Genomic DNA, 14,826 nt, shown 5'->3' on the forward strand with positions numbered 1-14,826 from the left:
GGTGGGCTATGCAGCAAGTATTGAACAGCAGCAGCTGGAATTGAGATGGTGCAGGCTGATACAGGTTATATTTCCAGAGTTTCATGGTGAACCACTCCACCTCTCTGTGGAGTTCCATCAGACAATAGAGGAAGATGCAAGAAGATGTATTTGTTGCCTTTTTTGTTGCCACCTTGTGCTAACTCGTAAACCTCATCCCCTCCCAAGGGATACACAAGTACTGTGGCATGGGACAAACAGCTCACTTGGGCAACAGGCAGCTTGGCAGCCTTCCCAAATAGAAATTCTTGGTTTTCAGTGGAAATATTTTTGACTGAAAGTTTTCAGTTTCCAAAATAACAGAGCACTGATGAAGCATTTTCCCATACAATTATGGTTGCCTCACTAAGGCAAACAAGACCAGAATTCGTGAAAGGCAGAGCAAGAATAATAATGTTAGAGATATCAGCTACCATCCTACACATTTAAATATGATTTTTCTTTGATGTCATTTATTGGGTTTCATTCTATGAGCAATGAAAGCAATTAGCAGTGGAAAAGATCTATTTTAATGCATCTCATCTGGCTCCTTAAGACATGAACTTGTCTCTACAAATGGGTGATTAGTAAAAAAAATGTTTTGGGCCATGCTTGCTAGGAACTGTAGCTGATACCCTGATAATATTGGAAGTGCTGGTGCTTGCATTTGCTTTCTATCATCAAACCTGTTGTTCTGTTCTACATGGAGATAGGAATTTTAACAACTTCACCCTGAGCAGATGTTGACTCTACGGCCCTCCACTCCTTCCTACATGAATGTTTCAATTACTGGACTATTATCTTAATGAGGAGTAAAAAACAAGGGGACAACAAAAACACTTGTCCTTTTGCAAGTACTAAAAAACCAAACCAAACCAAAAAAATGAAAAAACCAAAAACCCCACAAACCCCAAAACACCCAACAACTGCCCTCAATACATTTTGTATGGAGCCTGATCCCAGTGGTGCATCTCAGGTGATGCCTGGGAAAGCTGCCTGAGTTTGGGCCCGTGGGGATCTCTTCAGGAAGGAGGCCAAGTTTGGGATGTGGCTGGGATTAGGTGTGATGGTGGTGCCAGCCACCTCAGCCCTATCAAGATGCAGGGCGGTTCTGGACATGCTCAGAGGTGCTACTGATGCTGAGTGGGTTGGCTATAAAAATCACAGGCTGGGGCTATGACACTTAAATTTTGCTGAAATGCAAGTTTAGACCCATGAAGCTTTCTGGGAGTGGTGGGGAAGGAGAAGAAAAGGAAGATTTAACCCTGGTTTTCCATAGCTTTTGTTAGTCAAAGACTAGACTATCAAAAGGTATTGGCTGTTTTGCTTGGCTTTATAAAAAAATACCAGTTGGATTGGTACATGCCTGCCAAATTCCTTATGAATAGGTGACAACACAAGTTGATTTGGAAAGCTTTCTATTAAAGGAAGGTGATTTTTCAAAATTAGTTTCCTTATGATCTGCTTATAGTATTTCACATACTTTTCAGTCTAAAACTGCTCATGATCACTTCAATCCTAATATTTTTAATATGTTGAGCAGTGCAGTACATATCTTTGTCTATTTCGGAATAAGTTTTTAACAGCAGTACTTTGCACCCAGTCTCTTGGACCAGACAAAGGCCATTTCCATCCACTCTCTTGCCTTTGGCAACAGACAAATAAGTCAGTATTTCAGAAGAATGTGATAAGCTCCAGAAATTGCTTTTGTTCAGTCATTAAGGCCTCAGGAGAAAATTTTTATCCCTGGAAGCAGAAAGACAGACAGTTGTAACTAGATTAAGGAGGATGTCATTAGTATTGATTAAGTGCACAATATTTTTTGAATTGTCTGTGTAGCTTTTGTACAATAGGACCTTACATAAGAATGTGCTTTGTGACACCAGACGACTGGTAAACAGAACTGTCCTTTTAGCCTTCAACATCCATTTTATGTTTCATTATCCACTGCTGTCCTAAGAAAACTAAACGACCCCTTCTACTCACTCTACCTGGAAGTGCCCTGTGGCTGATTTTGTTCTTTTTGGTGAGTTGAGCTCTGACTTTTGGGTGGCATTAGCAGGTGACACAGAGCAATTGCAGCTCCCTTACACAACTCTGTGATGACACCAGCTAAGCATTGCCTTTACAGCCAGCATCAGTAACACAGCAAGGAGAATGACAGCCTTTTCACCAGCTCAGCCTTCTCACACAAGGCAGAAGAATGAGAACAATAAAAGAGCCCTAAAATCCCACCTCTTACGAGAAGGATGTGTCAGTGCAAGCTGTATGGAAGGCTGCCATGAGCCACCCTTGCTGTGAAGACCTCTCAAGCCAGGCAAAGGGTGTGTGCAGTGTATCCTGGGGCCAAGGCATGTCAGAGGCAGGACCAATTCACACAACACTGCAGAAACCCTGGACTGTCTTGAAGCCTATAAGGTAACATAAGGAGGTAGCATAGTAACAGTTAGGAGAGAAAAAAGATAGTTAAAGCATGTTAGCTATGCGAAATACATACCAAACTTTTCCAAAGAAGGACATCAGTGACATAACTACGGAAACAACTAGGGGGAAAATAATACAAGACCTAAATGACTGCTGATATCCTCTCACCTAAGAGAGCTCTGGATCAGATCATCAGAAGGTATTACTTGGAAGGGATCACAGAAGTCAGTGGCACAGCATGGACTAATGTCAGCAGAGAGGCTGATTTCACATGTAGACTGTACAAAAGCTCTAAGTATGGCCATGAAAGAGAGGTGAGTTACCTCGCAGCACAGTAACAGCATAAGCATAAGCAATAACTGTGAAATAGAAATTATGCTGTGCATTCGTACCCCAGCATATTTTACACATTGGCTTTACTGGACTTGTACGTCCTGTTATAAGGGACATCCCCTCACCTGGCTGTCAGAAGCATGTAAGATTTTTATTTCTTCCAAGGCCAAAGCCGTGACTGAAAGGCATGCTGTCTATTAAAAGAAATTAGCTGAGAAGAATGGAAGAACAGGTAAGCTGAAGCTATTGCAGTTCTGGCAGAGAGGCACCATGAGAGTTGTGTGGGTGCTCCCCATCTCCTCTGTATCAGAGGTAGCCGTCTGAGAGAAGGGGAAATTATCCCAAACTGGCAAGTAATTCATAACATTAAGCTAAGACACAGATGCACGGGCCTTTTGCTGTTTTGTGCTCTTCTTCTTGATAGCAATCATCAGGAGAAAAAATATTTCTGTTTAAAAAAAGCTGTGGAGTTATTTTAAGCAGTTGCTGGTCATGGGAACACAGAGGAGAAGGTCTTACAGGAGACTTACCTGGCTTATTTTAAACAGTTGCTGCTCATAGGAACACAGAGGAGAAGGACTTACAGGAGACTTACCTGGCTGGACACACTGTCCTGGTTACTAATCAGGGATGGGTGTAAATGAAAGGCTTTGGGGATCCCCTCAGAAAAAGGGAAAGAGCAATAATACTTTCAGTGCCCCAACTCTGTGGCAGGGATGCCAGTGGAGCAAGTAGCTTGCTCAGTGGCATATAAGGACACTGTAAATTTACTGCTTATGAAGAGGTACTGGAACAAAATTTCTAGTTCAGACCTGCTACCAGATTGTGTATTCAAGCCTAAAGGTATTATTCAGTTTAATTATATAAATTGTTTTGTAAAACAGAACATGAAAAGTGGTATACAAATGACTGACGGAACAGAGTATGAATGACCATGTTGTTTTGACGGATTAAGAGAAAAGGAAAGTTTATTTTGGATAACACTGTGAGGAGAGCTATCCTTCGATTTCAGGCAAATAAGAAAGGATGTGACTGCATCTTATTTGAGTACTCTTTTAAAAAACAGTTTAAGGTTTACAGACTTAATCTGGATCCCAGAAAAGTTTGCGCTATGATTCCTATCCATGTCCATGTGCTTCGAGAAGTTCCCAGGTCAGCACTACAGAATATGGTGGAGGAATATACATTAGTGTGCCAAAGATTTTTTTCAGACCACACATAATAATTTTGCCTAGTGAATTGTCCTGAACTTTGTAGAAGTGCTTTATCCCGGAAGAGTTGCTAAATATCTATTACAGAACATGGAGTCTTCTTTTAGCTGTTTTATTTTAATAAACGATTTTCAAGATGAGACCAGAAATGTCAAGACTTTAATGCCTTAGGGGGTCCTCTTCAGTCATGTTATGTCATGTTCATATCAAGCCTGGAAGGTGCACTGCTTACAATTTCAGTTGTGGGATTAATGCATCGAAAGCTTTTATCTCCAGCACTTCTAAAAAAAAAGAGTCTTAAAGAGTGGAGGAGTTGGTAAAAATAACTGTTTGGGCTGTCCCAAACCTCCCACAAGAGGATGCTTATAGGAAAGGTCTAGGTCCATATTCAGATGAATCATAAATTATACAGTGTATCTAATAGCTAAAGAGGGAGAAATGTAGAAAAATGTAACCTCTTGACCCTTCCTTCCCCAAACAGCTAAAGTTCTCAAGAAAAAGTGAACTATTGTAAATATTGGTAACTTCCATTAGAGCCTAATTTGCTGCTGAAAATCCTATTACAGAAATTGCTTTTTGTGCATGAAAGAGAGTATATGGCAGTTTGAAATCAGGTCTTGAGGGAACATATTCATCAGTGTGCAAGACCATTCTCTCTATAGATGATCACACTCAGAGGCAGGAGAGACATCTTAATTTCGAATGTGGATGCTGACCCAAGAAATGGACTTGCAAATTATTATCAGCTGTAAAGTTCAAAGAAAGAATTTATCCTCTTCCAAACTCAGGATTTCATTCTGAGTTCATAAAAGCAGCGTGATGGGAGAGGAGTGGACGTGGAGAATATCAGTTTTGATACAGCACTGTTTTAAATCAAATTTAACTGTGCGGTACAGATTGCATTTACAGCCAAGGTAAAAACTGAAGTTAGAATTAATATTACTCTTAATGACTATTCTCATCTATACATAAAAAAAAAAAGACAAAATTCACCTCAGGCAAATGAGGGTACAAGTTCTGGGATGACGTCCCTGACGACTTGACCATGATGCTAGCAGTTGACAACATGCTGCAGGCATGCCCAGACAAATGGGGAAAGATTTCCCCTGTGCGGGTGGCACAAGCACAATGGCAGCAGTCTGAACTGTTGACATTTTGGAGGACATTTCTCAGAGCACTTGAACTGGCAGCAGGTAGGCTGCCTTTTTATGAACTGCAGATCTTATTAGTAGGGAGGGACTTGGCTTAACGCAGGACTGGTAAAGTTTCTTCAAACAAAGTTAGCCATGTAACACATGCCAGGAGCCAGATTATAAACACATACATATTTCGTCCAGATCATTTTATAGCTTAAAAATATATTCTCGCCCTTAACATTCTGCATTTTTTTCATTCAAACACTGCATACACTTCCCCCCACTTCATTTTCCATCTGTATGTTTACTCTATATAATCTTGTATTCACTGTCAGCATTAGTGTTATATTAGTGACGTTGGCTGTATGTTTGTTCTTAGAATCAATGAAAGTATTTCCTTGTAATGAATATAGAAATCAAATGAACTGCTTTTCAGATCAGTCTGTCCTGCTTCTGTAGCAAGTTACAGGGATAGCACAGAGAGCTGTTACCGGATGCTCTCAAACACTCAGATGCTTGCTTTGTCAATGAACTGACCCCTTCAAAAGCACAGCAACTCACCCCATTAACTAAAGTGTCAGACTTCTTGGAAGTAGTATAGTCATACATCTCTTGGAGAAGTAGATTCTGTCAGCCTGCTGTCAATTCACTATTTCCCATACAGTTAAAGATATTTTAAGCAGTCTTGGAAAGAAACTGTTGGGAAAAAATATTTAATAAGTGGTCATTCAACACAAATAATGTGGAAAGCTACCGGTATGCTTTTATTATTGTTTGGAATAACTTAACTTGCCAAAGGAGTTGGCAAAGAACTTGAGCAATATTTATCTTTAGGGAGTAATGCATAATAAAGCTATTCCACATTTTTCATTGCTTGGCTTTTTTTTTTTTTTTTTTTTTAATTGGAAATGCTCGAATGTAAACTTCTCATAATATTTAGTCCTAACTTTATATTGCTCAGGCTGAGATGCAGGTTGATACTGCTAAAGAGACAGCCAAATATGAACCTGATAAATACTTTGATTTAAAATATTTTTGAAGCTGGAATTGATGGTTCATATCTTTGTTGTTGACCCAAAATTGTGACTACAAAGGTCTTTGGATTCAATGGTGGGAAGAAATTATACCATTACTTTGCATAGCTTTTTCTGGGGATTCCAGTGGATAAACTTCACATTTCTTCTCCCATCATGGATAAACACTGCTTTCAAGTATTAAAATACCAGGTGCATAGATACCAGTAATTTCTGAATACAACAAATTTACCCTAATCCTAAAACCAATCCACAGACATGTGGAAACCAGCAGCTAAAGCTTTCAGAGAAAATATCCCAGAGCCATTTTTAACTGATGAATAACAGCACATAGATTAGAAATCTCTTCAGAAAGTAATCCAATCTAATAGGTCTAACTTTGCAGGAGCAGAGATGGACACAAGACACAGAGTGAAAGGAAGGAGTTAACTTCATGGCTCATGACTAACAATGAGCCACTCAAATCTGAATCCAAACATAGATTTTAAGTCCAACTTTCAGAGATTCAAAGTAGAGATTTTTGTTTGGGTACACTGGTAATGTAAATAATGCACCTGAACTATTTTACTTCATAGGCTTTGACTGGAGCAAGGTTTATATTGTTCAGCCTATTCTTATCCGGTATGTCTTTCCTTTCAGTTGGCCACAGCTGGGGACCTGAAGCTGGACAGCCAGTTTGATGGGACCAGTGTGCTGGAGGGAGTGCGCAGGGGAACGTGCGGTGTGCGCTACTGCACTGTCTGTGGGAAGCCCCTGTAGGCGTTTTAAGTTTAATACATTCAGTATTTAGGCAATATTGGAAAATTGCAGTTATCTTACAAAACTTACTTTTAAGCAATTTAATATATTTTAACAGAGGTAATGTCCTCTTTTCACTTACAAGCACTCTAAATAAATGGGATTCATTTGAGTTGCAAGTGAAGTTCAGCAGTCATCAGAACAGCAGATTAGGAAGGTAGTGAGGAAAGATCATTACATTAGAAGGCACAGGACAGTTTTACTCACTAGTTTGTTCAAAATTATCAAATAGAGATAAACAATTAGTCATGAAGTGTTGTCTCAACAGGTTAACAAACCTAACCAGGTACTAATAGATTAACAACAGGTTTGTGGTGTCCTCTGATCAAACCCCTGCAGCAAGGTGATATGCCAAGCTAGTGTGTACACTCAATTGTTCTCGTCATTCTAGATATAACAATAAAAGAGGAAACATATTATGTAGCGATAACGTAAAGGTACCATAATCTAAAAATACACTGTGGAGCTGTACCATGCCTGAGCAGTCAGCTTACTGCATTAGACTGGCTGCTTACACTCACACCTGCATGTGTTGACCCGGGCCACCAGCGCTTGAGGCTGGCCATACCAAATGTCAGTGGAACACGTTATTAAAGGAAATAAAAGGAACTCTACTGAATAAGGAAAAGCAGACAAAGTATTTTAGCTGTTCCAGTGATCAAAAGTTTAGAATTATTAAAGCATAAAAAGGCTACCAAGCTGTTGTTTTTCACAGATATCAATGGAAAAAGAGTTTTCTCTCTCTGGTTTGAGGTACAACTACAAATCTGTACAAAACATACTGGAAATATTTTTTTTTTCTATTCAGGCTTGTCTGCAGCAACTTTAAGAGGCTATTCACATGAAATACACTGACATACCCACGACCTTTCCTGATGAGGAGACAGAAGAAGGTTGTCCATTCCCATTCCCTTGCCTTTCAAAGGAATGCCTTCACCCATTCCCAGTTCACCATAAAGCCGGATACCTGGCATGACATAATTTATGGCATCTTGAATCTAGTTCTCCTAATCCACATTTCTGCTTTCTTTATGGCCCTCAATCTGTTCTGGAGAAGTAAAGAATGCAGTAACATATCCTGACAAATCTGTAACCTACTCCATTCTGCTGACAAGGGTAACGTTTTCCCCAGTTCTTCCAAAAGGGAAAAAGTTCAAGTCCCAGAGACAGGATTAATTACTGTCCCTAAGAATACCACAGCAATGTGATTTATATGAAAATGTATTGGCCAGCTGGCCCATCTATTGCCTCTCCCTGACTGGCACTCCCAACAGAGAGAATACTTTTACTTTTTACACCTCAGTCCAAACAAAACCCCCTGAGGTTGCAGGGCTGCATGCTGCTGCTCTGAGTGCAGATGGAGGAACTTTAAGTCAGAACATATTGACTATACTGGGAATACAAATGTGCTGCAGTACTGCAAGTGCACGCATATGCATACCCTGTTTGAGCAATGCTTATCCAGAAATGAGGTGGATATAAAGCAGAAAATGTACTGGAATTCTAGATGCATACGTATTTGTCTGGCTTCAAAAGTTCTGTGAGTTTATTAGCACAGGACTGAAAAAAAGCTTTCCAATACAGAATTGCCTACAAAGAAATGAGTTTTTTAAAATGTCAAATCATTTCTCCTTAACTGACTCTTTCAGGGACTAAAATCAAGTCTTTTTTTCCATATGGAAGGAAAAGAAATGGAAGTTAGGGGATGCACAAGTTTGTCACTGGCAATGAGGCCCTGGCAGGATGCGTCCCAGGTGTCCTGGGCCCAGCACAGCCTCTGTCCAACAGGGCATCCCTGTCCGTTCTGCACAAAACATTTCATCTCAGTGGTGGGAGACTGAAGGCCCAAGCATCCAAACCACTGCTCCACTTTAGCCCATGTCTTTGACCATATGGCGGTAGTCTAGAACCCATAATTGCAGATAATTATGCTAAGTCATAAGAAGGGTCACTGATAATCCACATCACTCAACTCCTGCAGACAGCAAGCCACAAAAGACTCTACATAATTTTATAGGGCATATATGGGATATTTCAATCCCTGCCCAGACCTCAAAATTTGTACCAGTTCACAAAAAAGTCCACAAAAACTTGGACCCCTGTAACAGTAGAGAAGAATGCCCAGATGAAATGTGTCCTGATAAACCTGTGGTACAGACCATATTCTATAAGACAGACAAAGAGGAAACAAGTGGTAACAAACCCCAAATTCAGTAATTCTTGCCTTTTGGGCTTGGGGAAAACTTAGGAATTAAGAACAAACCTGACAACTGTTCTAAGCATGATAAACAAAGAAAACCAAGCCAGTTTGCGAGGTGTCTCAGCAGCACCATTACAATCACAAACATATTCCTCTCGCTACCTCCAGGTGCAGCTGCTGTTTTTCTGCATGTCTGAGTGGGGGAATCCCCCTTCCTCCCTCTCTCTGGAGAAACATGTGAAGGGAATTTCTTCCAAAACCCAGATGGACAATCTTTGCCTATCTGCTTGTCTGTAGTGCTCTCATACATATCTGCAAATGAGAGATGAAAATTTACCCCCCTACAAACCATATCAGAACAGTTTTAGGTGCTACCAGCTGGAAAAACAAACAAACAAACAAACAAACAAAAAACCTCTTTGTGCTGAATCGTTGATTTAATATCTTGCATTTGCAAGTACTTCTGTGTTTTGGGGTAGTTTGCAAGCATCAGCAGAGGTTTGCAAATTCCACAATCATATTATCTGTATTCACATGATGAGACCACAAGTCAAGAGAGCAATTTATGTATGCTTTTTTTTTTTTTTTTTTTTTTATTCAACCACTATCTAACTAAAGTACAGATGCAAAAAAGCTCACTGCAGGTTAACCTAATAGTAATTAGTTCCTTATTCCTGTTCTACAAGTCGTTATACTCAATTATTTATTGGTTACAAAGAACAACATAAAAATGTTCCTGAACATTTGCATTTTACTTGCTATGCTATCTATAGTACACCTATGATGTTGAGACTTCTCTGCCCCTAATTGTGCATTGAAGTAACTCTGGGGGTTATAATAGAAAAATAAGCAGCATCCAATTAGTCTATCAAAATCAATGTTCCAGATTAAAGTAAACTTTTCATGCCTCAGGTATCATTTACAATTCTCTCTAATAATGTACTGAAACTCCTGTCCGTTAGGATGCTTTTTCAGTTCACTCTGAAAATAACAATAAACAAATGAAACTTCACCTGGGAAACAAACAAAGCTGCCAGTGAGTTCATATGAGCACATGGTTGATTCTGCACTAAAGCAGCCACTAACACAGATTTAGAAACACAATTAATTTAACGCCAGTTTAGGAATCTTACATGTAGTTCAATCTGGCCCACGTTAGAAGAGAACTTTCTTAACATGAACATTTTGTTCTTTGCAAATTGAAGAATTCACATGCTGTCTAATAAAGCACCAGGTGAGAGGGCTAACGAGCAGTCAGCTGTGAGCAGTAGAAGAAGCAAGTGAAAAAGAAAGAGCTAGTGAAAGGAATTCACATCAGTTTCTCTTCCTTTGGACAAGACAGTGTGAGAAAATGGTTGCATCTGACATGTAAAACATTCTGGATATTTCTTTCTTCCAGAGGACACAAAAAAACCAGGGCAGAGGCAGAATATGAGAAGCACTAAGCAGTCAAGTGAACCTTTTGTCACTGTCTGCTTTAGTTTCAGTGAAGAAAAAGTCCACTTGTTTATGGGAATGAAGAAACAAATGTGGAAAACCTGTATTATATTGTGTTAATGACAAATTTCTTGATTTATATATAGCCTTCTGGAGTAATCCTGCTTTGGGAGAATCAAAACATTTCATTTAAAATAGATTCCAGACCAGCTTCTGCAAAGGTATTCATGTGTGAGTAACAACATTGGGGGAAAAAAAAAAAAAAAGAGCCAACTATGAATTTTATTTTAATATGTGCTTATTTCCTCTAGAGCCTGACTCATGTTTTTCATGATGTAAGTCTAGTCTAGCATGTTCCTGTCTCTTGATTACTTTTCAGGTACATAGCTGAGGTGGACAGAAAACAGAGTTTTCTCTTGGGAAAGAAACCAAAACACAGCTGGGAAAATGTCTCTAGGTAGAAACAAACAAACAAACAAAAAAAAAAAATAGAAACTACAACTAAAAATGGTGGCAGGAAGATGCTGAGAGGGTAAGAAATGAAGTTATTGGCCTGCTCCCACACTTTTTGACTCCTTAAACAGCAAATAATCCAGGGTAACTCAGCAACAGAAGATCAGACAGTGAAACTGACCCTTCTGTTAGTTGGCATGAATTGACATGTAGACATTGATGTTCTCCAGAGTTTTTCAGCAGAAAACAACTCCATTACAAAATATGTGACCCACTCTGCTACATAGTGAACACCTTTCTTTAGCAGCCATGAAAACAAATTCAGATGAAATACAGTTTATTAACTTGTAATAAGCAAAATTCATGGATTCACTCCAGTGTTTAGATGCCAGGCATGTTCAAATTTTGACCGTAGTCAGGGTTTCTTCCCTTCCAGAATATGCTACCAGTCTGTGTGTATACATGTGAGATTTTTGAGTATTTAGCACCAGCTACATTTCATGTGATTGTTAGGATAACTTCCTGTACACCATATGGATAACAATAGTTATCTCACAGTAACATCCAGTGAAACCGAAACAGTCACCCAAGCAAATTGATAGTAAATGCTTAGAGGTGGATGAGAGCAGACCAGGCTGCAGAGTATCGTAAGCAAGCTCTAGGCAGCTGCCTGATCCTTGAAAAGCAGACCATGTAGAGCAAAGTATGGACATCCTAGCAGGCTTGGACACACCCTGAAGACATGATTGTCCTACTGCTCATTCCATAGGTTGTGTATGGATCGCTACGCTGCATTATGCTGTTTTGTTCTCTTTCCCTGCTCTGTAAGCTTCAATGTCCTGACCTCCAGCCCAGAATTAAGTAACCAAGGAAACTCTTTCTCATATAATGGAGAAGGAAGTGGGTGACAGTTTCATTATGGGCAATAGGCAGTAGTTAGACATCTTACACAGGGTGTAGAGAGGTAGGTCCACATTCTTCTGCTGTCTGGGTGGATCTGCACTGATATCCTCATGAAGATTTTATTTCCCCCCCTACTGTGGCAGAATTGACTTCCTTCATCTGCCCTGTTGAACTTGTTCCCTTTTCCATCTAGAAAATAAATTTTAATTGAGCCAAAATAAAAAAAAAATAAATAAAACCCCACCCTCTATCACAGTTGTAAAGGCATTTGTTTAAAAAAAAAAAAAAAAAAGTTGGAGTTGAATGCACAGCAAGAGGAGAGATTAGCACTATCTTGTAGCCAGGTATCCCATACCCTGGAGGCCTGGCTAGCTTTCCTGCAAGAAGGTTGTCCCTCAGCATCAGAGCTCTTCAGTGCTAGGTCTATGGAAAGAAAGAGTGTTTGATAGAGAAATAAAATATCATCTAAGCAGAAATCACTGAACTGCCCTGCTATAAAGAATGGAAGTGAGGAGTTCATAAACACCTGCCAACTACAATGTATAGGAGAGGTGGAATTTGTCAGCACTCCCTATCAGCCCCAGAGAGCTTGCACGTGGTTTCGGCTGAGAGTGTGGGAGACCATCCGCTGTCAGCTCTAAGCTTTTTCCAGAGGCAGAGCTTTCCAGGATCCTGTTCTCCATGGATACACAAAGCATCAACAGCTGTGAAGCCCCACATCATTGACTCCTGGGTGTATGATGGGTGACATGAGTTGCCACCTAGTTGTGCCCCATGTTCAACCTAGTCAAATCATCTGTAATGTACACTGTATTGTATACTCATGAAAGGATCTAGGTAAGGCTGAGGGAAAAACTTGGACCTTTCCCAGCCCTCATATGATTCTTGATGCTTCCAACAAGCTGAAATCTTTATGCACTTTCAAAGTCTCGTGGTTGCTGAACGGCATTTTCAGAATCTAGAGTTCCACAGTGGCAGGTGGATGCTAAAACCTTTTGCATAGTCTACAAATACATGTTTATCAAATGCTGCCTTGTTCAGCCTATAGGTACTTGCATAACCTGAAATGTTCCAGGATAGGCTCCAGTATGAGAGCCTTGATAAACAGAGCAGTCCTCTGTCTCTAACGAACCAACAAACGAGAGCATTAGAGATTACGGAACTGCCCTGTTGATGCCAAACACAGAGTTCGAGGTTCATGCCCAATCTTGTACTGCATTTAATGCATTGATGAATGATTGGTCACAAGGGAAAGAAGAAACATTATGCTGTCCTTCAGCTGACAAACACTAATGTAATCCTTCAGAAATAAGTGGTACACCTAGTAGGAACAAAATATCCAACCAGATACACCAGAGCATAAACCATTCTTTCTCATTGGCCCTGGGAGTTCAACTCTTTTTTGGTACAGACTCTTCCGAATGACTGAAACACTTTCGGTGCATGCCAATGCCCTGCATTTGTGCTGTAATTGGGATCACTGAACCATTCAGCTGGAGTAGTCCTTCTCATTGTAGCTTTCTGTTACTTCTTTGCCTATTTTTAAATCATTCACTCAGGAAAGCTTTTGGTTCAGATTAAGTGTAAAAGATAATCTACTGCTTTACATCAGCAGGCAGGTAGGTAGACATCCCTTTTACAATGCCAAAGTGGAACTCTCCTTATCTTGATGACTCTCTTCAAACATGAGCATCAGTGTTTACAGACCTGCATGCAGCAAAGACCCTGCCATCAGGTTTCAGATGCCTGGGTAACAACTTCAGTTAGATTTGCCTAACTGCTGACACTGTGGCAAAGTCAATGGCAGTAAATTAAACACAGGAGGTTCCCAGACTGTGGAACAATTAAATCATTTTGGCACAGTTCTGGATGGGGTAAAGATTACCCTCTCAGATAATCCACAGATGCTGGTCAGTAGCTAATAGTAGAGTCAGACCCAATACACACAAGGTATGGATGTAGGTACCGTGTGCTGGAATTTAGTAATACGGAGAGAGTCTATGCAGTTAGTGTCAATGTTAGACAAAAGTCCTGCATGTGTTTAATTTATTCATATAGATGAGAAAAACAAATCCCAAAGAATATAACACTGTGCTCTGCCTTATGAATTATTCTGTTCTCATCAAGATCTTACGAGGCCCAGATCTACCTGGCCATGTATACAGCCAGGAGGGACTGCCATTGCATTCAAGGACAGTATTAGAATGCAAAATTGTCTTGGTAAATTAAAGTAATATGTGCTGAAAAAAGAAAATCATCAGATACAATGAACTTAGCCCAAATACAACACTTCGTCAAGGACAATCAACTGTACCAGTTCAAGGTGGAGTACAGTGGTCCAGGGAACAGTTCAGAAGAAAAGAGTCTGGGCATTAGAACTGATCATAAATAGATGTGAATCAACAGTGTCATGCTCTTGTGAAAAAGGCAAACAGTGGCTCTATGAACAGGAAGACTGTAAGATTCACAAAGGATTTTTTTCTTGGCCTTGGTAAAACTCCACCTCAAATATCTTTTCTGTATTGGGGAAATCTAGGGAATTTCCTTCTTCCTCATCCTTCCTCCCCTTTTCAAACAACTGTGCAGCAAGTGAAGAGAGTCCAGAGAAGAAAAAAAAAAGGCTAGAAAACTAAAATATCTAGAAATATGATCTATGTGCAGAAATTGAAAGTGTCAACAGTATTCAGTCTAGAAATGAGAACACCAAAGGACTAATTCATAACAGTCTTCAGATATGGAAAAGTCAGCAGGAAGGGAATAATCTCTTTTCCACATTAGTTCAGACAGGATCAAGCCATCATGAATCCCCTGCAAGTGCCAGTGCATGCTGTCTATGGAGGCTGAGGATGTGCTGAGCAGAGGAGGGTGCTCATGTTAAG

Source organism: Balearica regulorum, chromosome Z (genome assembly GCF_011004875.1).
Source record: "Balearica regulorum gibbericeps isolate bBalReg1 chromosome Z, bBalReg1.pri, whole genome shotgun sequence".
Classification (NCBI taxonomy): domain Eukaryota; kingdom Metazoa; phylum Chordata; class Aves; order Gruiformes; family Gruidae; genus Balearica; species Balearica regulorum.